General features: G+C 37.7%; 1 protein-coding gene across 2 annotated transcripts in view; it reads right to left on the bottom strand.

The window, feature by feature from the left end:
* The window catches only part of LOC100875685 (protein O-mannosyl-transferase TMTC1), a 261,548-nt gene that overhangs the window by 24,793 nt on the left and 209,549 nt on the right, over positions 1–27,206 (bottom strand). The gene's annotated exons all lie outside the window — the stretch shown is intronic.

The following is a 27,206-nucleotide window of genomic DNA, read 5'->3' as shown; positions in this document are numbered from 1 at the left end:
ACTAATACAACTATGAATATTTTAAAGTATAAGTTTGTGAATTTTATCGGACGGCACGTAGAAGATTATTTTAATGTTGTTCGTATGCTGATATGTTTGTATCTGTTCTTTCTCGCAAAATTTTCTGTCGACATTAACTTGTTCTTATAGTGGGGGCTTTTTCTAACAACGGTTCTGATTGGTGGTTCGAAATTTTCTTGAGTTTGGGGAAATGACATACATTTGGCGGGGACTACCGTTAGCCTCAGGTAAGTTCTCTGGAGCTTCTATGTTTAGGGCGGTTGAGATTGTAAATTTTTTAACTTTCCTGGGTGTGTAAACCGGTGACCTTTTTTATGATATCTGTAAGGGTAATCAGGTATATTATTGAACTTTTTGACTTTATGATTTTAGAGGGTTTCCTCGAAATATGTTTTTCAATTGCCCTACCTGGCTGGTTAATTTTTGTTACCTTGAGAGGTCACAGGTCACTTTAACGACTTACAAATTTGTATAATATTTGTTACGCAGTAACAAGGGATTCGGAAATTTGATAATTTGATCTTTTGTAGAATTGCAAATCCAAAATTTGGGGATTTTGAATTTTGAAAATTTGGAAATTTGGGGACCTAAGAATTCAAAAATTTTAGAATTTGAAATTTGTGAAAGGAATTTAGAAATTGATGAGAATGTAAACATTTTGAACATGAGAGATTATATTACAACTTCCAAGCACTTCAAAAAGTGCCCAATTTATAAATCCCAAAATTGCCCCATCTCGAATATAAAAATGTTCACACTTGTCCATCCAAGCGAAACCGCCAACATCGAAGCATCAGTAAACGATATATTACCGTGAAAGTGTCTCTCAGTTTTTCAGGTTAAAAACGTCGTAAAAAATTTGAACCTACAGAATTATTATCCTGCTGATACGCAGTTGTAGTGCACTCTAACTTCCTCTGAAAAATCTAACGAGTCCCAATGGCTTTAATATTATCGTGAAGTAGCAAGGGTCAATAACAGGTACAGCTCTCTGCCGTGCTATGCGTCGTGTGGTTCCCAGTTGCTCTGAAAATTGTCCCAGTTTCCAGTTTGAACAAAAAAAAAAAAGAGGAGAGAAGAGGAGGAAAACTGACGAACAGCAACGCGGCATGAATCTCGCGACAGTGACAAAGTGTAGTGGCGAGCTCGTGGTTTCGACGCAACTTCGTGGACGAGGATTTAAGGATTACCAACGTACACGCGTCACTGTGGACAAATAAAAGGCGAACACGGTAGCGCGAGAGGTAAATTAGTTAATTCCTTCGCGCGAAACGGTTCGCTTCCTCGGCCGGAAATTACGTTTCGCGGAAGGTTCTTCGGGTTTTTATTGGACCCGGTGTTACCGAGCGATCCACTAGAAACAGATATCTCTTTTTTGCAATAATCTTTCACCACGGAAATTAAATGATGTATACAGTGAATGAGCTATGATGCATAATTTAAGATTCCTTTTGCTTCTCGTACGCTTCGCAGAATTTGTTACTCATCGTATTTTAAGAGGACATTTCTCGATATCTGAAAATGCTTTGTCATTTAGCTTTGTCTTAAATTAAAATTATTTTTTGACTATTGTAAAATTCTTCGAGATTATCTTAAAATTAATTGATACCATAAAACTTGATCATTAATTTATATGATAAAATACTTAACTCTAACAGTTAATTCAAAGTAATAAAATTTTATAATTATGAAGAAATAAATGAAAATCTCTCACGAGTACGAACATAACAGCGATCACAATTTAAATTGAAATTATTTTATTTCCTTTATTTTTATTATTTTATTTTATAACTTTTTACTGGAATATTGGGCAAACATTTTAAATTATTAAAATAACAGCACTGTTCAAACTTTTGCTTCCTGGTTGTGCTAACGTAGCATGTCGATTTTACAACGACCGAAATATGTTTATTCATATTTTCAATAACATCGATTTTTGTTTCTTGTTCAATATCATATTTACACGAATTTTAGTAAATATTAATTTTAATTAATTTTAGCAATTATTTTTAACCAGTGAATTGTTATTCTTCCAGTGAAATGTAATTTATTAACTGTAATTGTATTATTGTATTGTTGTATTATTGTATTATTATATTATTATATTGTATTTAACAATAATTCTAATTATTTTATCTCTAACCAGTGTGTTTTAATTTCAGTGAATTACAATTTATTCTTCAGTGAATATCGCGCAGTGGTCCGCCATTTTGTCAGAGACGTAATAAAACATGCACGAGTACACACATTCAACTTTCAAGAGCAAAGAGTGAAGCGTCTTACATTAAATTTTTCATTAAAATAAATGCTATGCAAACGAAAAGGTTTTTACATCTCTGACATGTAATCCGACAGTTGATTTTCGTAAGATATTTGACTACGACGAGCGTTTACGAGGATAATTCTGCTGTCGGTTAATTTGATCGCATCCATTTCCACGAATCCAATTTAGAAGGCAAACGCGGTTAGCGAAAATGCATCACGTCGGAAACGCGTTCTGACAAAACTTTTCTAACTTCCGACAGGAAACGTACATCCTGACAGCGATTCTTCGAAACAACACAATTCCGTGCAGCTACGCGCGAGAATTAAAAGGACGATATTAAATTTCCGCGAAGAAATAACACCATTCCATGAACTCGATTCTTCAGCCGAGAAACAAGCTTCAACAAACTTAATTATACCCTCTTATCGAAACAAGAAAAACACGTACACCCTTTGACTGTACAATCACTGCGCTACGCAATTTCAACGAAATTGAAAAATAATGTTGTTCTTAATCTTTAAAGTTGATGTAATGTAAAATGGGGAAAATTGTTATTAATGTTTTGGTTGGTTAAAGAAGGTTTCGTATGGAAATTAGCTGCCATTTTTGTTTGCAGGAGAATTTGAAATTTGGAGGTGGAAATTTGGGGATTTAGGGATTTAAGGATTCAGGGACTCAGGGATTCAGGGATTCAGGGATTCAGGGATTCAGGGATTCAGGGATTCAGGGATTCAGAGATTCAGAGATTCAGGGATTCAGGGATTCAGGGATTCAGGGATTCAGGGATTTAGGGATTCAGGGATTCAGGGATTCAGGGATTCAGGGATTCAAGGATTTAGGGATTTAGGGATTCAGGGATTCAGGGATTCAGTGATTTAGGGATTCAGGGATTCAGAGATTCAAGGATTTAGGGATTTAGGGACTTGAAGATTTAGGGACTTAGAGATTTAGGGATTTAGGGATTTAGGAATTTAGGAATTTAAGGATTTAGGGATTTGAGAATTTGGGTGATTGAGAGTTTGGGGATTTGAGAATTTGGGTGATTGAGAGTTTAGGGGTTTGAGAATTCGGGTGCTTGAGAGTTTGGGGATTTGAGAATTTGGGGATTTGAGAAATTCATTACTTGAGAATTTGGGGTTTTGAGAATTTGCAATCTTAACAAATTTGGTACTTAGCAATTGAGGATTTTGAGAATTAGAAAATATGAGAAATATGAAATTTGAAAGCACGTAAATTTGACAACAGAAAAGTTTCTCTAACTACTTTATTGACTTAACATTATACAGGGCGTCTCACAACTAGTGCATCCTTAATAATTGCTTAATAATTTCAAAACGAAGCTCACACCTTATTTCTGCAAAGGGAATCTTGTTCAGAATCACATCTAGCCCCATCTTAGAAACCTACACTAGTTGTGAGACAACCTGTATATCTTCAAATTCATATTATCTACCTCCACATCAGTGAACAATAAATTCAAAAAAATGAGACGAAACAGAAATGGAAAAATCTATTTGTAATCGACTCCTACACGTTTCAATTTCAATAAAAAATTTTCGATTTGCGATCGCATATAGCAAACATAAAAAAATAATTTCGAAGTTGGCAAAAATATCTATAGCAATTCAATCAAGCATTTTGTAAACTCTCCACACCATGGTACTCGAGCTGTACATCACTCCGTGTACTGTAAACCCATTATTTTTTCCATTTCTCAAATCCTCGCATGAAACGTACACGTAACAATCAATCCGAGTACAATCACGACACGAAACAACACGTCAGATTCAATTAATTCGCTTATCCATAGATTCGCGGTATTCGCTTTTGTATTTCAGTGCATTCGCAACAAAAGCTTTAACATAAAGTGTTACGTATAAACAATTACGGACAGTGATACATAATTACAGCGTAAAGGAACTCGAGAACAAGAGTCACGAATAACTGGTCCAAAATGAGACCTCTTTAAATCACCGGTTAGCATTCAAATGATTTTCCCGCATGTTGTAAGCCTGTATGAAACTTCGTAGTCTAAATTGCTTGTAAGCATGAAACTCTGTACTTAATAAAATGTCACTCGCACCCTTTCGGCTGCAATCCCTTCATGGCACGTAGTCAACCACAGCTTTCGTGTGAGGGAAGCTGAATTTTCCTACCAGAAATATCGTGTTTCTCCTCAAACTTGAACCTTCTGATTACGCGTTAACGCGATCCAGGTGTCAGCAAAATTATCAATCGCGTTTAAGTTAAATTATAAAGCTACTTCGCATCTTGTGAACTAAAATCGTGCACCGATTAATATAGCTGACTAAAGCAAAATATTTAAGGAGTTTAATATCGAATTTGCGATCAAATTTAAGATGTAAATTTGTAAGGAGGATTCGTGGAACTTAATTCTGTTATGGGACACCTTTCAGAGATTAATTTTGTAAAATTATAACGTGAGCTGGTAAGATGAAGAAGGAGGTTTAAATTCTTTATTGAACATTAGAGGACCAGTTATAATTTTATAGGAGTATTCATGAGTGTATAAAATTGGTGAAATCGGTGTTCCAAAATCGCACTGCTTTTATCAACCTAATTCGAGAGGTCGCTATCGTATCGAACATAACCTTAAAGAGATTCTGTGTTTAATGTAATTAGTAAAAATGACGAACCATTTCCCTAAAATTCAGCAAAGTTTCCTACAATTTTCTCATTTTCAAACGAAGGAATATTACACAAGATCAGTTGTTCAGATCAGACCATAAATAATTTTTATACTCCAAAAGTAAAGAAACTGAAAGGTAAATCGTGTCACAATTCGGTCAGAAAAAAGAGAAGAATCCAGTTATTTTCAGAGCCATGTGGTCCCTGTATACCTAGCCTCGTGACATCTGTAACAGCAAATTGACTCGGTCGAGATGGCAGTCGAAATGGCGCGGTCTTATCGGCGTAATATTCGATATTAAGGAGGTCATCGGTGGCGGTAACACATGGAGCGTCCCGGAATATTAGAGCGAGACAGAGGAACAGTAAGACGAAGAGAGGAAAAAAACGAGGAGAGGATAATCCAGAGGGTAGGATATCCGAGGATAGTTGCTTCGTAACGGTGTAACGGGTCCGTAGGGGTTGCTCAATAAGGGAGCATCGAGGTCGAAGAAAAATACGGGGATAGGATTCGCGAGAGTTACACAGTAAAATGAAGAAAGCGGATAAAAGGGACAGAAAGGAATCCGACGTGAGTGGATCGGCTAGCTGCGAAAAAAGAAAAGTATAATCCGACCGGTATTCTATCGAGTCTTGTGATGCATGTTCACGCTTCCGCGGCGAATCCGTTTTATTCGACGCGTTTCGCTACGGATACCGTCTATTTCTTCTTTCTTTCCATCCCTTCCCTTTTGTTTTCGATACTCCATATTTTTTTCTTCCCCTTCCTCAACGGAGTTTCATCTATATTTAAGTTGCCGGCAACGATATTGATCCCTGGCGAAATATTTCGGCGGTAAGCACTTTTTCCACCCTCTCTTTCATTTGACGCTTTAAAGATTTATTGTTCCGCCGAAAAATAAAACTGCACGGACCAGCAACGGAATTTATTAGGATCGTATCGAGCTTCTGCTTCATCGTTGCTAGCCTTGACGCCTGTCACGCGTACAATGCTGATTCTGCGAGCACGTCCAGATTAAATTGACGAATCTGTTGTTCGACCCATCGCCCAGATTGATGCACCTCAGCATTTTGTTCGGACGTCTTTACCTCCCTGCTGAATAAATACCGTCGTCGTGAGACATTTTTTATTTATCCGAAATTATGATTTTCGACATGTTTACGACGTACGAAAAAGGATCACGGAATTTATTGTAGTTATGGTAGATAACATTCGGTAACATATGTGACATAAGTAGGTATAGTTATTCTGGCAACAACTGCGGTATGATTTCGATATTTTCCTGCGTTATGGGCTCTGAGGCGGGACACGAAAAAATACCTTAAAGATAATTATTATATATTGAAGATATACATATTACATATATGCAATATACATATATTGTATATTGAAAATCATTTTTCTTGAAGATCATTAACGCACATTTATCATATGTATAAAAAGAATTCTTAAACTTAATTGCTTATACTAAGTAAATCAAGTATTCCTCGTGTTCATCTACAAAGTTGACCAACTTTTTAATTTACTTGAATCGCTGATCACGTATGGCTTCAATCGAATTTAATGTTTCCATAAAACAACCCATGTCTTTGTCAGAGAAACGCAAACATTTCTATCGATTCTCTTAATCGAGTGAACAGTTCGTATCTCCTCGAAACAGGTTGCTTCGATGCATCGTGTGAAGCACGAAACGCAATTCGTGCTGATCGCATTCCAGCGAAGTCCCTCCACTTTCTTAAAAAGGAGACACTCGTCGAACCGTGTCTTCTTCTCGTGCTTGCTTACACCGTTCGAAAAGAGGATTCCTGAGGAACGCGTAGCCGGGATAAAACGCTATCCTCGGAAATGTTGAGAAAACGCATGGCTGAAATCTACCGTGCGAACTGATGGAAGGATGCTTGTGTCACGACGCGCAATCTCGACCGGAATTTTACATAGTAATGCTACTAGCTGATTCTCGAGTGCGATGTTAAAAATTAAAACGCGAAATGCGTTTGGCGCTGATTTGTGCTCCGTATCGATCCTTGCATTTCATGGATGGAAATTGTAGTTCGACAAATATAATTGTAACAAATAGTTTGACAAATTTGCTAAAAATTATTTGCGAATAAATTGAAATATTGGAGTGTGCGTATGAAATTCCGTTCGTCAATTTTATACGTAAACACATTCGAAACTAATAAATTGCTAATAGTTTCACAAATACAGTAAGAAATAAGTTTGACCAAGATGGTTCACTCAATTTTATCTTATTAATCCCCTCATCAACTAACTGTGAATAAATAAAATATAAGTTATAGTTTATCTCAAATAGTAAATTAGTTTAAATAGTAAATTAAACAAAATGCTACGTTAAATCACAAGTTGGTAATTACAGTCCTCTCGATAGAAAGCACACAGCCTATGTTTAGACAATTATATATATATAGCGTAGTAGCTCCATTTCCCGGGGGTTAAAACTTCGGAACGATTTTCAGAGCAACGAAATACCGAAATAGAAGCTGCACCGATCAAACTGCCAAACAAATGGGGACAGGTTAGTTTATCCTAGCTCGACGAAATTGGTTCATTCGAGTGGAGTCGAGATAATAAGAAAATAGCGCGGACTGCGAGGACTGATGCGCCATTTTGAATATTTTATCTCACACGTCGCTGCTACAAATTCGCACGTTAATATCGGAAAGTGTGCAACAACGGTTTAAAAATTGTTGCAAATAAAAACGCGAAAAATGCAGCATTCTTATGAATATTCGTTCAATGAACAAACTGCTTGTATCCCCGGGTACATTTCAGTATTTCGATATTTTTCAAAAGATTTCCTTTCATGTTTAAAACGCGGAATACGTTTCTATAGGAACGTTCGTGTTATTGATGATAATCTGAACGGAAAAAGAATAATTTGAAAATGGACGGTTGAAACGGTTCGATCGAAACGAGTCGCTCAAACGAAGAGGATTCTCGATTGCAAGTAAACGCAAGTACTCTCGCGAACGAGCTTAAAATAGAAACGATAGAGACGAGGCGGTACTTAAGAGCCATTCGGACGCGGAAAATCGGACTCGTTTCAAAGACTTTCTTAATAAGTTCAATTAAAGATTACCAACTACGAGTCTCGAGTGAAAAGTCTGAGCAGAATACCTACTTCTTTCGCGTACTTTTTTTTTCTTTCGTTTATCTTCCTCGTGGCAAATGGTCAACATCGACGCAGAAAGTACACTTCGCCTTTCACGGATATTCCTAAGTAATAACTTTGCGTTTGTGTACCTTTTCAATAGACGCTTGCCCATAGAAACTAATCTTATTTACAGGAGAATTAAAATCCACCTTCTCGGTCTGCATTTAAAGAAATTGAACTGCTCGGTTCGCGTTGAATCTACCCAATGCTAATGTGGGAATTTATCCCTCAAATCGGCAATCTTTTGATCCGTCGGACTTGTTAAATTTGATCTTTTTGAAGTTTGGGAATTTGGGGATTTGAGAATTTTGGGGCTTGAGAAGTTGGGAATTTGAAAATTTTGGGGTATGACAATTTTGGGGTTTGAGAAGTTGGGAATTTGAAAATTTCGGGGTATGACAATTTTGAGGTTTGAGAAGTTGGGAATTTGAGGAATTTGGGGTATGACAATTTTGGAGTTTGAGAAGTTGGGAATTTGAAAACTTTGGGGTATGACAATTTTGGGGTTTGAGAAGTTGGGAATTTGAAAACTTTGGGGTATGACAATTTTGGGGTTTGAGAAGTTGGGAATTTGTGGAATTTGGGGTATGACAATTTTGGGGTTTGAGAAGTTGGGAATTTGAGGAATTTGGGGTATGACAATTTTGGGGTTTGAAAAGTTGGAAATTTGAAAATTTTGGGGTTTGAGAAGTTGGGAATTTGAGGAATTTGGGGTATGACAATTTTGGGGTTTGAGAAGTTGGGAATTTGAGGAATTTGGGGTATGACAATTTTGGGGTTTGAGAAGTTGGGAATTTGAGGAATTTGGGGTATGACAATTTTGGGGTTTGAGAAGTTGGAAATTTGAAAATTTTGGGGTTTGAGAAGTTCGGAATTTGAGGAATTTAGGGTATGACAATTTTGGGGTTTGAAAAGTTGGAAATTTGAAAATTTTAGGGTTTGAGAAGCTGGGAATTTGAGAATTTAAAAATTTTGAGGATTGACAATTTGAGAATTTGACAATCTGGGAATTTAGTAACTTAGGTGCTCAAAAATTTTCAACTCGATAAATAGACTATCTACCCTTCAGTACACCCACCACTGTTTTAACTTGTCCTCCATATCGATTTCCCATTAATCAATCACAATTACAAACCCCCTCATTTAATTATAAATTTCACCATCTAACTCATAAAATAACTAACTTAAATATTCAGTACGTACCAAAATCGATCAATAAATCAGCACGTGCAATTTCCCAATGTACACACGATTACAAATTCAATCAGTAACTTACAAAGTCCATCGTCCTATTTTAATCCAGTACGCATAGTTTCAAATATTCACCGTGAATACCAAAATAATTTAACTATTTAATCGTCCAATATATGCACAACGATTTCGCAGTAATCCATCGTAATTACAAATTTCAATGATCGGTTTTATTCGAGAAAATAGATTTCTGCCAGTATATAGAGCCCGCACCTTGTTGACCAAAGTAATCTTTCAATTTCTTCCGCAAACAATGCGGTTCGATTTCATTTTGTTCGATAAATATTGCACGATACGCACGGCTCGTTCCACAATCGATACACTCGCCACACGTTCGATTCCGGGTGCACAAAGCCCGTAAACAGAAAAACGAAAGGCGTGCCGTCGAACTTCCAGGGCTGTACGACGTTTAATTCAACCTCTTCGTTAAACTTTCTCATGATGCAGCCCCTCGAAAGATCCTTAAGACGCGTAGCACGCTCCAGAGAATAACTTGAGATCGAGTTAAGAGAAAATCAATCGACTGCAGTTCAGAACTCGCTTGGAAGTTCTTGCCGGTACACACGTGCCATCAAGAGCTTCGAACAGCCAAGACCTGCGCATCAAATTCACGCTTCTCCTGATGAGCTTTACCGTGAACTTCCAAAGTGTAATACCTTTGTTAATACAAATACTGTTACTTAAATACGAAATTCGAATTAAACGAGAAGACATCGTTCAACGAAAACTTTAAATACTCAACTTTCACGTTTACAATGTCCCATGCATTATTAATTATTTTCCTACTACTTCGAACTTTATTTAAACTTTAGCAGAATGTCTTGGAGAATAGATGTAAATGTACTACATTTTTTTTATGTAGTCTTTAGAATTTTATTTGAGACAATAGGTCCTTCTACAGGAGAATTGAGGTCGAAGAAACATGGACAACATAACCTATTCGATGAGTCCCTTAAGACTCTTCACGAGTACCATAAAATGTAGCTTGAACACATTTGATCTCTTAATATATAATATGAATATCAAATAAAAAATATGAGAAGCGTATGTATAATAGTTTCAACATCTCCGCAGGGTATATTCGATTTTACTTCAATAAAAGTTGAGCACAGGAAAGTGAGCATAATGAGATCTCGCCTTCAACAACGAAGGCCTCGGTTAAAGAGCAAAATTATCCTGGAAAGTTTCACCCCTTTGATGGTATCTTGAGGGGGGGTACAAAGGAACTTGTTAAAAAGAGCGTTTCAACGTTTTTACTTAAAAGCACGAAACGTTTCATCAAAGTCAACGCCAGATACTCTTCTTCAGCGGACATTTTCTGTACAACTTTCGACTCCATCTTATCAAGCAAGAACCCGATCCTCCCGATGATTAAATTACTATTTCCATCGGGAACGTAGCTTTTAACAAATGACAAATGTCGTCGCGAACGTTTAATACGAGATTGGATTTTCTGCTAAACTAATCGTTCCAAAGTTTAGACTTTATCCGGAAAGTTTTAATCAAAGCCGCTTTGTCGAACGTTTCGTGTACACAATCAACCCGTTTCTTCTTATCGCTCCGTCCCTTTATTTGCCACGATAAAGACGTCAGCTCGAACACGAAGTCCTTCCGACAGATACGATCATCCGCAATTTAAGAAACTGTGTCCTTTAAAGCTTGTCTCGGTTCTTTCCGACCATGCAATCGTACTTTCTTTTCTGTGCAACTTTGATCGCGCATTTGCTGCCCGTGTCGGCCGCCATCTTAACGTTTTAGGCTACTTTTATTAGCTCCGCTTGTTTCGCCAACTTTTATGCGGTGTTTGAAATTGCGGGTAATTGCTTCGTGATTATCTTTGGTTTGCTGCTTTATTAGTTGACATGCTATATTTTGCTGTGATGTATTCATTAGTTGCTGTGGTATATTCATTAGTTGCTATGATATATTCATTATTGTTGTGGTACATTCATTACTCCATTATTATTATACCAGTTGTTATCCTGTATTTATTAGTTAATGTTCTATGTTGATAGGGTCAGTTATGCAACCATTTCTTTGATAGGTTAGGTTAGATCTTTTATAGGTTAAGTCACCTATCAGTTTTTAAAATGATAATCATGCTACGACAATTTGCACTATTTTCTAATTTAGTCAAAAGTTCAATTTCCTTTCCTTTCACATTTCATTATATTGTTCAACTCTGAAAACCTACCAGAATGTAACTTCGAACTGTATTATAACGAACTGAATAGCAAAATTTGTTCTTCCCCGGTGTAATTGTATATGTAGTAATAGAATAATGAAAGCTGCATTGTGATAATTCGTGACAATAACGCATTATTGGCTGTTTATATTCAACGCTATCGGTCTCCAATTTCATTGCAGAACATGAATACATCGTTTAATTTTAATTTCCATTGCAGAGTTGATCACCGGATATTTACGCCTCCTACAACAGTAATTATTCATAATAATTGATATTTATTTTTAGCGGATCAATGTGAACAAATGAAATAGTTATCTGGACTCGGTGAGTGACAAACATTGAAATCGCCGTCAGTCTGAAAGTATTTTCAAATAACACGGGGACCGTGTGCTGTCGAAAAGGGGGTGAAAGATGAAACGCGTCTGGTCGGTCTCTGGAGAGGGTCACAGGAAAACCTCGATATTTACACGTCAGAGGGATACAATCCCGGCAAAGCACCCGCAAGGGTGTCGCGCAACACGAGTGTCTCTTTATTGGATAATAAATAACTTGTTTCATTTATAAGGAGATAAAGCACGCTGAAGAGCCTGTCTTACGCCTGTAGTTGCTACACACCCTTTCGAGACATACATGTTTCAGGATTTTGCAATTTTGGAAATTTGAAATTTTATAATTTTACAATTGTAGTATTATAGAATTGTATATTTGTTTAATTGTAAAATTTTAAAATTGTATAAATGTCAGTACATCAGCTTGAAATCCAAAAAAAAACGTAATTTTTGAACCTCAAAAATTTCAGAATGTTTAGACTCTGATTAAATAAGAAATTTCTCCTACAACATTTATTAAACACTTCCAATTTTTCTGACCTCGTATTTCTGTCAAATTTAACAAATGGTGATATAAATCAGCCCGGACATTTTGCACGCCCATACAACAGTATCTCAAAATATAATGCATACATTCAATAAAACAAGTGCAGTCTGTAGATGCAGCAGTAATAAATCATCGTGTTTGGTAATTTTACTTGAAAAAGGCAGGGATATTTATTTTCCTCTGAAACCGTAAATTGAAGTGCAGCTTGAACGAGCTACGCCAAACTAGTCTGTGCCATTTAAACGTTATTTGACGTTTCAGTAAATGAGTTCGTAAATATTGCACGAGTGTTTTCTTTTTCGAAATAATATTATAACTATAAATAAAATGGTCAAGCTCCGTTCGTAAAACTTCTATAAATTCGTAAATCGTAAATCATACAGGGGGCGTCATACGTAAAAATTCGCACAAAAGTGACTAGGATTTACTCGAAATCGCGTTTAAATAATAAAGCGTAAACAGTTAAAATTTAAAACAGAGTAAAACAGAGTAAAGTTTCCTAACCAATCATCGAGTAAAGTTCCATCGTTCTAAGTTTTATAACAGTTAAGTTGCTTCATGGTGGCGTTAAAGAAATCGAATCACTTAAAGCGACATAACCTCCAGCTTTTTCAGCGAATCGTACTCCCATGAATCTTCATTAATTCCGTCGATGCAGTTTGCAAATGGACGCGAACAATATGCGTCACTATGATGCCAATATTCGGGAAAACTTCCTTGATGGCAGTTCCAGGTAGTTCGGTTCTTGCAGGATATCCCGTCGTAATTTTCGATAGACCGAGTTTATGGTTGCAGCGGATCGTAAAGTTAAGGCAACGACAAAGCTGGATAGCGAGGACAGAAAGCGGCAGAGATAAAGCAGCAACGAAGAGGAAGGAACCTTGTTGGTCGTATAGCAAATCCAACTCCCCATTATACAGCTATAATGGTGTTCTACACGAGGTTATTGCGGGTTAGAAATCATATTGAAATACGAGTTCGATGTTAACAATACCCATTTTTTAATATTTCTTCCTCACTTTTATTCGGTTACTTTCACCTTCAGGAGCTTTGGTACAAGATTTATGGATTCTAGCAAAAAGAGAAGCTTTTATTATAGGTTATCTCGAAAACTCCTTCGCAAAATAACAAAAGATTTCTGTCTGTACACAGTCTTTTATTATTCTAGTTATAATACTAATATAAACTTTCCCAATTTATTTTAATATACCCAATATCCTCATCCGAAATGTCCACGAATTTATCATCCCTTGGCGAATGGAAAAGAAGAAGAATCGACGGTTATTATCAGCTAGATAATTGAGAGGCAGTCTGAAAGCATTACCCACGGGTAAATAGATCATTGTCGTTTTCGAACAATGATGAGAGCATGCTCGCTCATATTAGGAAGGACTGATGAACGTGTTATATGCCTGTATTGTTCATCCACCGGAAATGCTGATGAATAAATTGGCCACGTTGTTTCCAGATCTCTATATGTACCACGATCGTGTATAGCATCTACACATTTGTCGTGCGCGGCTCATGTTCGTTTTCCATAGACATCGAGACGATACGTTCGCTGATAATTGTTCTTCGTTAATCATCGGGGGAAACAAGATGGACCGCAAACGATGAAATCTCGATGTTTAAAAGTTCACCTGTATCGCTGTTTAACCCCATTTTGCGTATTCATACGTGTCAGATGGAGTATTTTAATGGTTTCAACGTTTAATGTTCCGATGTTTTCAATCTTTATTCATCCGTTTAAATGAACCCCGGCATATCATGAATTCGTATCATACCGCGGAATAATTATTGCTATTAATCCTCATGAATATTTATCGCTTCTTTCGTATCGCGAAGATTAAGTTCATTCAACGTATTCATTATGGACGCCCCGTTGCGAAATCTTTTGTTGTACACCTCATATGACTGTGGATTTTCTGCAATTTTTTTTTAGAAAGATGATAGGAAATGGGCATTTCTGGGGTGTTGGAGGTTTAGGGAATTGGGGTTTTTGGAATTTTAAAGGTTATTGCGATATTGGGACTTTGGGGTGGTTGGGTGTTAGGATTTTTTAATTTTTTAATTTTGGAACTTTGGGATGTTGGGATTTTACTATTTTGGGATTCTGAGTTGTTAGAACTTCTGAATTTTGGGAGGGGTTTTTGGAAATTATTCGTACTAAAACTGGGATATTGGAATTTTTCAATGCTGGAACTTCAGGGTACAGGTTTTGCAAGTTTGGCACTTTACTTACTTGAAATTTTAGATTTTTGGAATTTTGAGATATGGGGTCTGAATTTTTAGAATTTTTTAATGTTAACACTTTGAGACTTTGGAAGTTTGAAAGCTTCACTTTGAAAGTTTCAAAGTTATACTTTGAAAGTTTATATTCGTACAAAACTATGCTATTCATCGAAACACTCCTTTAGGAATTTTGTCTTGAAATACTGAGATTCTGCAATACAACCTTGACATCAGCTAAAAAATCTGAACGAGCTACAAACTGCAAATGAATCTAAAAAAGTGTCGATGCTTCCGCTTAAAAAAGATATGTCAGCATAAAACGGAAGTGATCTAACTTAACTGTCTAATAAACATTTCAAACTCTTCGTTTTACGCTGGTGGCTCTAAGAAAATTGAATTTCCTAGCGCCAGACGGTTCCCGACATCTATATCGACCCGTCGATGGCGAACAGTTAAATCGATAAACAATAAAACTTGGTGCATTAGTATCTCGCAGCCAGAATATACCTCTCTCGACTGAACCTTCTACTCGAAGCCGCGACAACGGCGAGAATTTTTATTGCGGATCAACGTATTCGTGAGATCCTTCTCGCACTTGATTTACTGCAACGCTGTATCCATGCACCGAACGACCCTCGTCGATTCTCGTAGCTCGAATAATAGTAAAACCGAGTCGTCATAAAATCCCAATCGCATAATGTATTATCGCGAACGTAAGACCGCGTAACGTGCGTGTAAAACTGCCACGAGGTTTATATGTTTCGTAGATCGTCGAACAATAATAACGATGCTGTTTTCCTTTTCCGCCATCTTTCGTTCCGCTCGAGCATAAAACTGTGACTTTCTTACGAAAACCTTTGTACGTTAACAGACATCGATTCACATTACCGATGCACTTTACAAAGCATGCGTTTGCAGTCTTTCTATTAGCGAAAGAAACACTCCCTTTGTTGCAAAAACTTCTGTTAACGAGTTTCCATATGTCCAATCTTATCTCGAAGTAACAGGTGGTATGGTTAGGGTTAAATCACTTCAGGTGATGCCTCAAAGCCACAAACACCAAGTTTGCCAAGTTCAGGTGTCAAAATACCCTGGGGCTACGACAACTTTTAGTCATCGGTACTCTCTTACTACAAATTTTAGTTATTTCGTGTATCGCTTGTGACTCGGTTACTTACGAAGTATCCTACCGCGACGGCTATCAATTTTAGCCTCGCGTGTCAAAGTTTCTTATCGATGTCATAAATCTTGGTCGATGCATGTGTCGAAGCACTTCGACTATAAATTTCAGTCACTCCACGTCCTAATGCTTTGGCTGCAATTGAGAGTGGTGTCAGAAATAGTGTGTACATTTCACACCTTTGATATATATTAAATCGATGATGTATGCTTTGGGAAGTGGGTCATTTACCCTGTTAGGCAAGCTATCTGTAACTGGTCCTAACTTTGAAACACCGCACAATATTATACTTTAATAGTTTTTTACCTTATCTTTATGTCTTAATACTTAATACCTTTTTTACAGAATTTTATACAGAATAGTATAATGAATAAACTCATGCGAAAATATGACACGAAAAGAAGAAGATGAACATTAAGAAGGCTACTACTGAACTTTGCAGGCTACTCCTTTGTAGTTCAGTTCAACACAGACCATCACTAGATCTCATAAATATATTTATGTGACACATTCTTCATATCACTCATTCTTCCAAATGCTGAAGTATACTCATAGTCAAATAAACAGAACATAGTCATAGCCAAATAAACAGAATATACTCACAGTCGCAACCAACAGAAATACCCAATATTTCCCCTCATTTCAAAAACACCTCCGAAGCTACCATTCCAAAACACTAAATTGATACAACAACATTATTCGAAAAACATAGTCGAACGTATCGAAGTGCAGAGATGAAAATGGCAGAAAAAGTGTATTCTTTCGAAGAGAAGATAAAGGATACGTCTGTAAAAGACGGACAGGTTCGCGACGAATGAAAAGCAAACAAGATCCGCGTCGTTTTCACGATCCTACGGCGTTTCATCGATTGGTTACGTACTTCTCTTGGTCTCTTCATTCTTTCCTTACAATTCTCCAGACACCCGGAACCATTCTTTCCACGGACGCAATAACAACTGCGAGCACCGCCGTCGCGGTCTCCTGAACTCCAGAACCACTCAATTATTAGTGGCGAACAGACCGGGTCAATCTCGGACTACTTTAAATTACTTAGCTGATGCGCAGCTCCCGTTGCACCGGGAACTTCCGGGAACGTCTCCTCGGGGAAATTTCGTGCTTCTGATCGAAAACTAATTCGTCGTGGTGGAACATGAACCGTGGGAAAGGCTAATTCGCGAGTGGTACACAAGGATCTAAGCAACGCCCCGGGCGGCCTGCTCAACTGTGACAGCGATCGTGCACTCGGTACGTGTGAGAATTTGGGAATTTGGGAGATGGTCGCTTGGGGATTCGGGAAATGAGAATTCGGGGGCGAAGAGTTGCAGATTGTGACAATTTTGAGATGTGGGGATTTGGGAATTTTGAAATGAGCGAATTATGGGAAATTGGGGTTTCGGGAAATAGGAGTTCTAGAAGTTGGGGAATTGGACATGTGAGGATACTGGAAATTGGGGATTTGGGGGATGTGGGAATACTGATATGTGGCGATTTGGGGATGTGAGAATTCTCATATGTGGAGGTTTGGGAGATGTACGAATTCTCATATGTGGAGATTTCGGGTATGTGAGAATTCTCATATGAGGAGATTTGGGAGATGTGAGAATTTTCATATGTGGAGATTTGGGGGATATGAGAATTCTGATATGTGGGGATTTGAGGATGTGAGAATTCTCATATGTGGAGATTTCGGGCATGTGGGGATTTGGGGATGTGAGAATTTTCGTATGTGAAGATTTCGGGTATGTGAGAATTCTTATATGTGGGGATTTGGGGATGTGAGAATTCTCATATGTGAAAATTTCAGGCATGTGGGAATTCTGATATGTGGGGATTTGGGGATGTGAGAATTCTCATATGTGGAGATTTCGGGCATGTGGGGATTTGGGGATGTGAGAATTCTCATATGTGGAGATTTTGGGCATGTGGGAATTCTGATATGTGGGGACTTGGGGGATTTGAGAATTCTCATATATGGAGATTTGGGAGATGTGAGAATTTTCATATGTAAAGATTTCGGGTATGTGAGAATTCTTATATGTGGGGATTTGGGGATGTGAGAATTCTCATATGTAGAGATTTCGGGCATGTAGGAATTCGGATATGTGGGAACTTGGGGGATTTGAGAATTCTCATATATGGAGATTTGGGAGATGTGAGAATTTTCATATGTAAAGATTTCGGGTATGTGAGAATTCTTATATGTGGGGATTTGGGGATGTGAGAATTCTCATATGTAGAGATTTCGGGCATGTAGGAATTCGGATATGTGGGGACTTGGGGGATTTGAGAATTCTCATATGTGGAGATTTGGGGATGTGAAAATTCTCATATATGGAGATTTGAAGTATGTGAGAATTCTCATATGTGGAGACTTAGGGTATGTGCGTATTCTGCAATTTGAGTAATTGGTAATTTAGGAATTTGGGAATCAATTACCTCAACTTTGCAAATCTAACAAAAAATATATAAATTATTAAACCTAATTCCATACTCTCGGTAAAACTTTCTCTCCCATCAATTTTCACAAACATCGACATAGCAGAAAATAAACCGATAAGTTGCAATTACTTTCACCCTCGACAAAGATAAAATTGCAAGTCACCGGTAAAAACAATAATTCCGTAACGAGAAACGTAGACATGTAAAAGTTATCCGAGAGGAACGTCCGCGCGTCGATTTACCGAGCGAAACAAACGCAGGAAATTGGCAGTTAGTCGAAGGTTCAATTTTTCAGAGTTAATACCGCTGGTTCGGAGAAAGCTACATTTTGGAGGGACGAAGAAAGCTGAAATGAAACGAACAGGACAGTCGTCGAGCCTAGGAAATGAGATCTACAAGCGAGAGAGTTGGACCAACGAGAATGCATTGTCCAAGTGCAATTTTCATCTGGTTGCAACCGTTCCAGCGTTTGCATCGTTTGTATTCCGTCTCCCTCTTTCTCTCTGTTCATATTTCTCTCTCGTTTTTTATCGTCAATCACGTTCTCCTCTGTGTTTACCGGATTGATTGCATTTTCACGGGTAAATATCACGTTATTGTGATCAGACTGATGATTAGCAAACGGGATGAAATGGGGTGGTTCAGTGTTATTATCGTGGTCCTTGTTTTCTTTTCTTGATTGTTCGTCTGTAATTTTGCAATTACGTTATTGCCATTCTTTGTCAATACGCAATTTTATTTACGCTTGATACGCAATTTGATGCATACACATATGTATGTTTGCAGCTTCAGATTGGTAAGTATACATTATGATTTATTATAAATAATTTATTAGGGTGTTATTACACACAGTTTATAAACTTGGAGCAACTTTTCTAGTACTAATACTCTAACGTTACTGTAATTATCACAAGTTTTTAAAAATACTTGCATGGCTTGGAACACAGGTAAATATATTTATTATCGGTGCAAACATATGTTTTAAAAGTTATTCAACATATACAGGTTCTACAGGCCATGTATGATAATTCTAAATAAACGTTTTCGAGATCTGGCTCTCATTCATTTAAATCACTGAACGAGTTCCTATACAGAAATGTACAATATTGTTAAAATAATGCTTCATATCAAAATATATGAATTTAATCTTCACTTGTTTTCAGTCTTGTTTACATTTAGTTTTGATCTTTCACATTTATTAAAATATTTAAAAATATTTTAATAAATGTGAATACGTGACTCACAAAATTGTCTTCAAAAACGAAATTACATATGTAACACGTATCAAATTTTGACTGTCAACCGTTTGCGTCTACTCTTGAAGCAAAAAGTGCAATTTCATTTAATCTGACGCGTCTGAGACAGCGACGACAATAACAATTTCACGCCTCGTACATTGATCAAAACCTCAGCTTTGCACCAGTTTTTTTCGAAGGTACAAATTCTCCGAAATTTCCTGGCATTTCGGTCGCGTCTCCCTCGCTAAAATCCAATTATATCCGCATTAAATCGTTCCCTGTCGCGAATAAATGCGAGTCGCGCGAATGGGAAATAAATCTCGCTACAGAGGGGCCTCGTTAGCGCGACGAAACGAAGGATTTTTACAATTATTTCAGTGAAATATGCGCGTCCCGCGTTACATTTTGTTCGCCCGGCTTTGTCCGACCTTTGTTTACGTAACGATCGGACAATTTGCACGCCTCGCATGTTCGATCGACTCATAAATATCGCTCGATCGAGAACCACGATCGCGAATTAAACCTGTCGATGCTTAGATTTGAAGGGAAATAACGGCTGGCTAAATAAATCAATCGCGTCGCTATTTATCGTCCGAACTTATAATGATTCCTATCGGGCCGCCATTTGCTGCTGCGTTCGCTCTCATTGATCCGCGAAAATGTGAAACAACGTTGCGAAGTTACGCACACAAATTGTATAGCGATAGTTTAAATTGCATTGAATTGCTGAACAACGAAGTAGATCGGGGGATAATTTCGATTTTTCAAACATATAGGTCACATGTGTTAATCTTGGAATTATTGTAATTTATTGTGTAAGTCATTCATGATGAATTCTTGGTACGATTTTCAGCTGTAGTCAGATATATTTTGAGACAACTATGTTTTAGTAACACAGTTGGTTATATTAGTCAACATATTTTGTTACGTTTATTAAGACTTCCGTTATGACAAAAATTAATAGGAAAAAATGTCAAAACATTCTGAATATGCTACTACATACAGTAGTATGAGAGAGTATACCAGTTGTATAATAATTTACCAATAAATTAACCTCCCTAACATTAACTAACAATCACAAAAATTTTCCTAAAACAAATGAAGTTCAAAAGGATCATAACTCGAGTACCCCTAAGTATTCAAACCCACAATTTCGTATTTTGCGCCAGAAGCACACTCGTACCCTAATATCGGCACTCAAATGAAAGAGATCGTCAATTTTCGAACGGTATTCTCGTTATCGATGATCAGTTCATAGCAGAAGCTCTCCAGCACCTCGATTCAGTAATGATCGATGCAGTTTCGAGCTTAGCTAAGCGCGAGGAACGCGCTCGACCTGGCCAAAGATAGCCTGCTTTAAAGCGCGCTGCATTAGCCCCGACCGGAGAAAGAGCGTAAGAAGTGGCTTGCGGTTTGCTGAAGAAGAAAAAGGTAGGAGAAAGAGAGCAACCAAACGATAGACAGAGAGAGAGGTGGCTCGCCGGTCGAACTAGAGGAACCAGACGAAGACGAAACAAAGAAGAAAGAGAAGCGAAGCGGTTGCCACTTCATCTCGTGCGCGGCCGCCCACCCTGTGGCTAATTAATGCACTTTTGTTGGCTTCCTGCGGCCTTGGTCTGGCTGTTCACGTTCTTCTTCATGGCGCAGGGAATGGCGGAGTGCTTCAAGGGAATGGCGTGCTATCGCAGGAAGACTCTGCGACGCATTAACCCTTTAACCTCTCTGGACATATTCGAACGCTGACAAATCTTTTTCTTCAAAATTGAAAGTTTATTTTGGGGACATATAACTTAAGGGTATATTAGAGATTGCTTCGAATTAAAAATTTATTGTCAAGTTTATTCAAAACCATTTCATAAGATATTGTAATTTATGTCAGAATTATGTGACTGTTTATGTAGACATTTTGTTCATTTGTCATAAGTATAAAACATTTACTAATGATCAACAGGGACATAGAATATTAAATATGTAAATAAAAATTGAGTAGAATATAATTTTCATGTACTACAAGTAGTCTCACAAAAGAGCTGCAAAAAAGTTTATGAAACTAGTTTGGACGTGAGATAACTCAGAATCTTCATGAGATTAAATCAATTTATGTTTCTTTCTGTTTCCAGATTTATCAAACGAGCTTTGTATCGTAACGAGTCTCCATGCAAATACTAGTGAGAGTTCATTGGTTCTGTAGCTTTGGCGAGTAACTTCAGAGAGAGGTCGTGTTCAAAGGGCTAAATTGGTGCTGGGGAAATAAGTTGATCAACATCGACTCGATCGAGATGTGTCTTTCGTATAACGAACAGCGGAAGATAAAACGAAGCCAAATGAACTTAGAACTCATGAATACGACTGCATTGTAAACAGAGAAGCCTTATTTCGGCGAGGTCTCATCAGTATGGATATCGAAGAGATCACGAGAACTTGGGACCACGTTCGTCACCTTTGCAAAAGACACGAAAGATCCGCCGATGAATTTGCAGCGTGGCAGAAGAATTTTAATCGGCCGACACTTTCATAATCTTCGCACAGCTTTATCCGCGTTGCATTCTTTTGTGACGTCTACGCTCGCGTATCAGGGACGGGCAATGTTTATTAATGAAAGGGCCCCGGTCGCACGTGTATCCAGGTTAATTGAAAAACACCGATCGAAACGGCGATAGCCTAGCTATGAAACTGACGACTGACTTAGCATGCTACACCGGGGAAAAATGATATTGGAAGAGACTTTCAGAGTGTCAAAGAAATGCATGCCTCGTACGGGAAGCAATTTGATCGGGCTGGGATTAATAATTCATGCAGAACTCGATATTCGCTTTTAAGATTTCAAAGCATCGATATTCCTCGGTTGTTGAAAAGCAACCTTATTCACTGCTCGATCTTCGGATGGAATAAATTGACACGCGTCTCAGAAATGTCACTCATGCAACCCATTTTTTAACCCACTTATAATTCAGTCGAAAATATACGGAGTCCATGACTGGTCAATATTTTCCGATTTTATTTTTGTTCGAAATTAAAAGTCGATACTTGCAGCTATAAACTCTTCTGACGTTCTTTAAAATTTTAAGTTTAACACGTTAGATTCTCAAGCTTCTTTAAATTTAGAAACATTGAATTTTCTCATTTTTTAATTCGAATATCTGTGATTCACCTGTCTGGAAATTACACAAACATCAAAATCGATATAAATTCAAAGGAATAATTTTTGAAGTACTGCAGTACAGTGATAGTTTATGGAGCCCTAGGCAAAAAGCCTCAACTTCAAGATACTGATATTTACCAGATTTTCGCCGCTGCGCAGATAACCAAATTTTGTTAAAACCCAATTAAAATCTAGTTCCAAACTGCCTCGAAACTCGATTGGCTGCCGTATAGCTTCGCTCATCAAACTCGTAAATTTTTGCGAAATAAATTCTTGCGAATGTTTAATTAAGTTGAATTATAATTTAAGAGCGCAGCTTAAATCCTCCGAATATGTCAATATTAAATGGATGTTCGTTTATACAGTTTTTAGTTCCGGACAAAGAACGTTGGATAAATCATTTTTCTCGAGTACGTTCCTCTTTTTCATCATTTTTACTCTATTTACATTTTTCTTCAGTTTTACAGAGTGAAAAAGTAACCGATCGATAACCTTCATTAAAACATTCTCTTGCACGAAACTTTATTTAAAATTTCCATTTATATCACTTTCTTTCTAAATCGAAACCTACATTTACTTTCAACTCCACCGTTTCGTTTGTTGTTCTTGTTTGCTTATTCGCCGTCCATTTTTAGTACGCAAATCTACGTTGCTTTTAAATTACTCGTTAACCAAATATTATCCCATCATACAAGGGCGTATTTGATCGCATTCTCTCATCGGAATGGCACTCGTCGCTGTCCCTTTTCTTTCATCCCCGGCGCATGTTCAATCACAAAAATATGATGTCTGCACTTTTTCTTCCATCCATTCTCCTGCCCTTTTCTTTCAAATATACGATCTAGTTTTTAAACGCCATCTATCAAAACTACAAAATCACCTCCCTCTTTTTGCCGAATTTTTTCCACGACAGATGGCTACGAAGGCTCAAAAGAGATCTTTGAATAGTGGCGCGCTGAGGATGAATAGCGACAATGGAATAACTAAATTTCGCTCGTGAATACCGGAATCGAATCTCTGCTGACTCGACGTACCATTTAATCGTAACTTTTCGTTTCCAAATTGCCTTTCGACTGTTACAAATTATTTTCCGATTGCTACAGCGTGCGTTTATTTTTATTCGATCGTTAATCGCTTTACGCGAAAACAGGATGTGTTGAAATATTGCGAAATCTGTTAAAATATTATTGGTTAAACATGGAAATTTGTCAATGATGTGGAATATAACAGTACAATATGGAGTACAATATAAGAAAAACCTACGAGGACTTAAAGAGAATCTGAAGGAATTCAAAGAATGTAAAAAGTGTCTAGACCGAATAAAAATTGAAAGAGGATAAAACTCGAAATGTCGAATTTTGAACAAATTCGATAGATATATATCAAGATCATTAATATTTGTCTTGCTCCCACTCGAACGCATTCGTTGTCGTGCAGTCACTGAACAACTGTGTACTCAATTTAACAACGACACAAATTTACGAAATGTTTTCATTCGCTCGATATTAACGCGAAACGCAATTAACAACGAAGTGGAACTGTCAGTTTCGATAACGATTCTAATTAATACCCGCTAAAATTTAATAAACGAAGAACCTGTCAGCTCGTCTCGAGTGTATTGTTATTTCTAGTGGCTGTCGTAAAAAGAAGAAAAAAAAGTTGCACGCGTCAAACGTATCCAGCAATGAAATTAATTCTCGATTGTTTTAAACACTTGTGCCACGGCGAGCTGTCGATACGCAACAGATATTTGCATATATGCTTGCGTGTATTCATTTTCATACACGTATGCACGTGTTATATACAGCCTGCATAATGAATTATTGGTAACGTTGGATTGAAATACATTTCAACTTGCAACGTGCATTTCATGAGCATTTCTGATAATCAATAAATCAGACTCTTGTTATATTGCTACTGATGGAGACTTGTAATAGTGGGAGATTGTTTCAATTGCAATATATTGAGTTGGGTTGGTAATGGTGAGTAGTAATACAGATGATATTGATGCGTTGAGGTACAACGGTCAGCTATCACGTTGTGCAATAACAACGTATGGAAATATCACCGCTTGGTAATGCAGCGTGGTGATATAACACGTAGTGATACAACCGATGGTAATACTAATGCATAGCGATACAGCACGAGGTAATACATGTAGATACAACGCGTGGTAGTACTAATGCGTGGTGATATAACGCGTGGTAGTACTAATGCGTGGTGATATAACGCGTGGTGATGTAATGTGTGGTAATATAACGCGTGGTGATGTAACTCAAAGCGATATAATGCGCGGCGATATAACGCTTGGTAATATAACACGTCGCGATATAATGTGTGGTAATAGGAATGCGTAGGAATATAACGCGTGGTAATATAACACGTCGCGATATAATGCGTGGTACTAGAAATGCGTAGGAATACAACGCGTGGCGATATAACGCGTGGTAATATAACACGTGGCGATATAATGCGTGGTAATAGGAATGTGTAGGAACACAACGCGTGGCTATATAATGCGTGGTAATAGGAATGTGTAGGAATACAACACGTGGCGATATAACGCGTGGTAATATAATACGTGGTGATATAATGCGTGGTAATAGGAATGTGTAGGAACACAACGCGTGGCTATATAATTCGTAGTAATAGGAATGTGTAGGAATACAACACGTGGCGATTTAACGCGCGGCGATATAACGCGCGGTGATATAACTCGTGGTGATATAACCCGTGGCGATATAATGCGTGGTAATAGGAATGTGTAGGAACACAACGCGTGGCTATATAATTCGTAGTAATAGGAATGTGTAGGAATACAACACGTGGCGATATAGCGCGCGGCGATATAACGCGTGGTGATATAACACGTGGTGATATAATGCGTGATAATAGGAATGTGTAGAAATACAATGCGTGGTGATATTACGCGTGGCGATATAACGTGTTGTGATATAACCCGTGGCGATATAATGCGTGGTAATAGGAATGTGTAGGAACACAACGCGTGGCTATATAATGCGTGGTAATAGAAATGTGTAGGAACACAACGCGTGGCTATATAATTCGTAGTAATAGGAATGTGTAGGAATACAACACGTGGCGATATAACGTGCGGCGATATAACGCGTGGTGATATAACACGTGGTGATATAATGCGTGGTAATAGGAATGTGTAGAAATACAATGCGTGGTGATATTACGCGTGGCGATATAACGTGTGGTGATATAACGCACGGCGATATAACGCGTGGCGATACAATGCGTGGCAATAAGAATGTGTAGGAATGCAACTCGCGGCGATATATTGCGCAATAACTTCACGTCCATCAGAAGAGATTAATTTCCTCGAAATCGCAGCTGTACATGAAACCGGCAATATAACAAGATTTTACTCTATTTCTCAAACTAAACACAAAAACCTACTAACCCTAACAAATATATTCCAATTAATATCCCAAAACTATAGGAATCGAAAATAATAAAAGAAAGTAAGAGACACTTCCAAAATAAGAAACTTCTGGAAGCTAAAAATATCACAAGGCTATCAACAGCCAACGAATCCTCGTTAAAAACACAATGGTCCAGGTAACGCGAAACGTGTTCGAGTATTCGGTTGATTGCGGTAAAATAACACGCTAATGAATTTACTTAAAACCGTGAATCAGACTTTGATCCAGGCGAAACTTTGTCTTGTTGGGACCACGTGAAATATGGCCGATCCGGTGCCAAAAAAAGGAGAGTAACATAGCGGCGGTCTTGTTCGTAGGAAGAAGAGCGGGCGAACGGTTCATTGAAGCCTCGACATCAAAAGGATTCGCGTGAACGGGGAAGTGGAATTTTCATTATCGGAATACCGGTCGCTGTCAGTAAACCTCTTACACCGCTTTGATAAGCGCGTTTCTCGCCGGCCGTGCTTCGTCCCTTCAGATAAAAAGGACACCAAAAGCAACAACTAAAGAAGAAAGAAACCGTTGATACGCGACACTCGTACGATTACTACCACGATTACTTTGTTCGCGAAATGAGAATTCTGATCGAATTCATCGCAAAGAAAGGTAAATCACTCGAAATTGCAACATCGATCGCACGCGGAAGCGAGGGGATGTGTCACATGTCTCGGTGAGTATGTGTTTATGTTCTGAGGCACATTAGTATATTTGTTTTTCAAGCGATGATCGGGTTTCTTAATGGATTTGTCGTGGGGTTACGGTTAATGTGTTTGGAGGTTCAGATTTATGGGGGTGGCAAGATCGAGTGCAATCAGGGTAGCTTTGTATTTCTGTTTTAAACAAGTGAATATGTGAGATTGATATGTGAGCTTTTCGAACTTGAGATTTCTTAAATTTCTATGCTTGCAAATTTTCGAGAGTACAGTTTTACTGATTCTTAAATTCTTAAATACCCACAGTGCAAAATTCTTACATCCACAAATTTCCTAAATACCAAAATCCAGATTCCCAAACCTTCAAACTTTCAAATTCTTCAATTCTAATATTTTTCAATTTTCATATCCCTAAATCCTAAATCCCAAAATACTCAACTTCC

This window comes from Megachile rotundata, chromosome 5, assembly GCF_050947335.1.
Source record: "Megachile rotundata isolate GNS110a chromosome 5, iyMegRotu1, whole genome shotgun sequence".
Lineage (NCBI taxonomy): Eukaryota > Metazoa > Arthropoda > Insecta > Hymenoptera > Megachilidae > Megachile > Megachile rotundata.
Note: the sequence above shows the minus strand (reverse complement) of the source record. Positions and strands in the feature narration are given on the sequence as shown.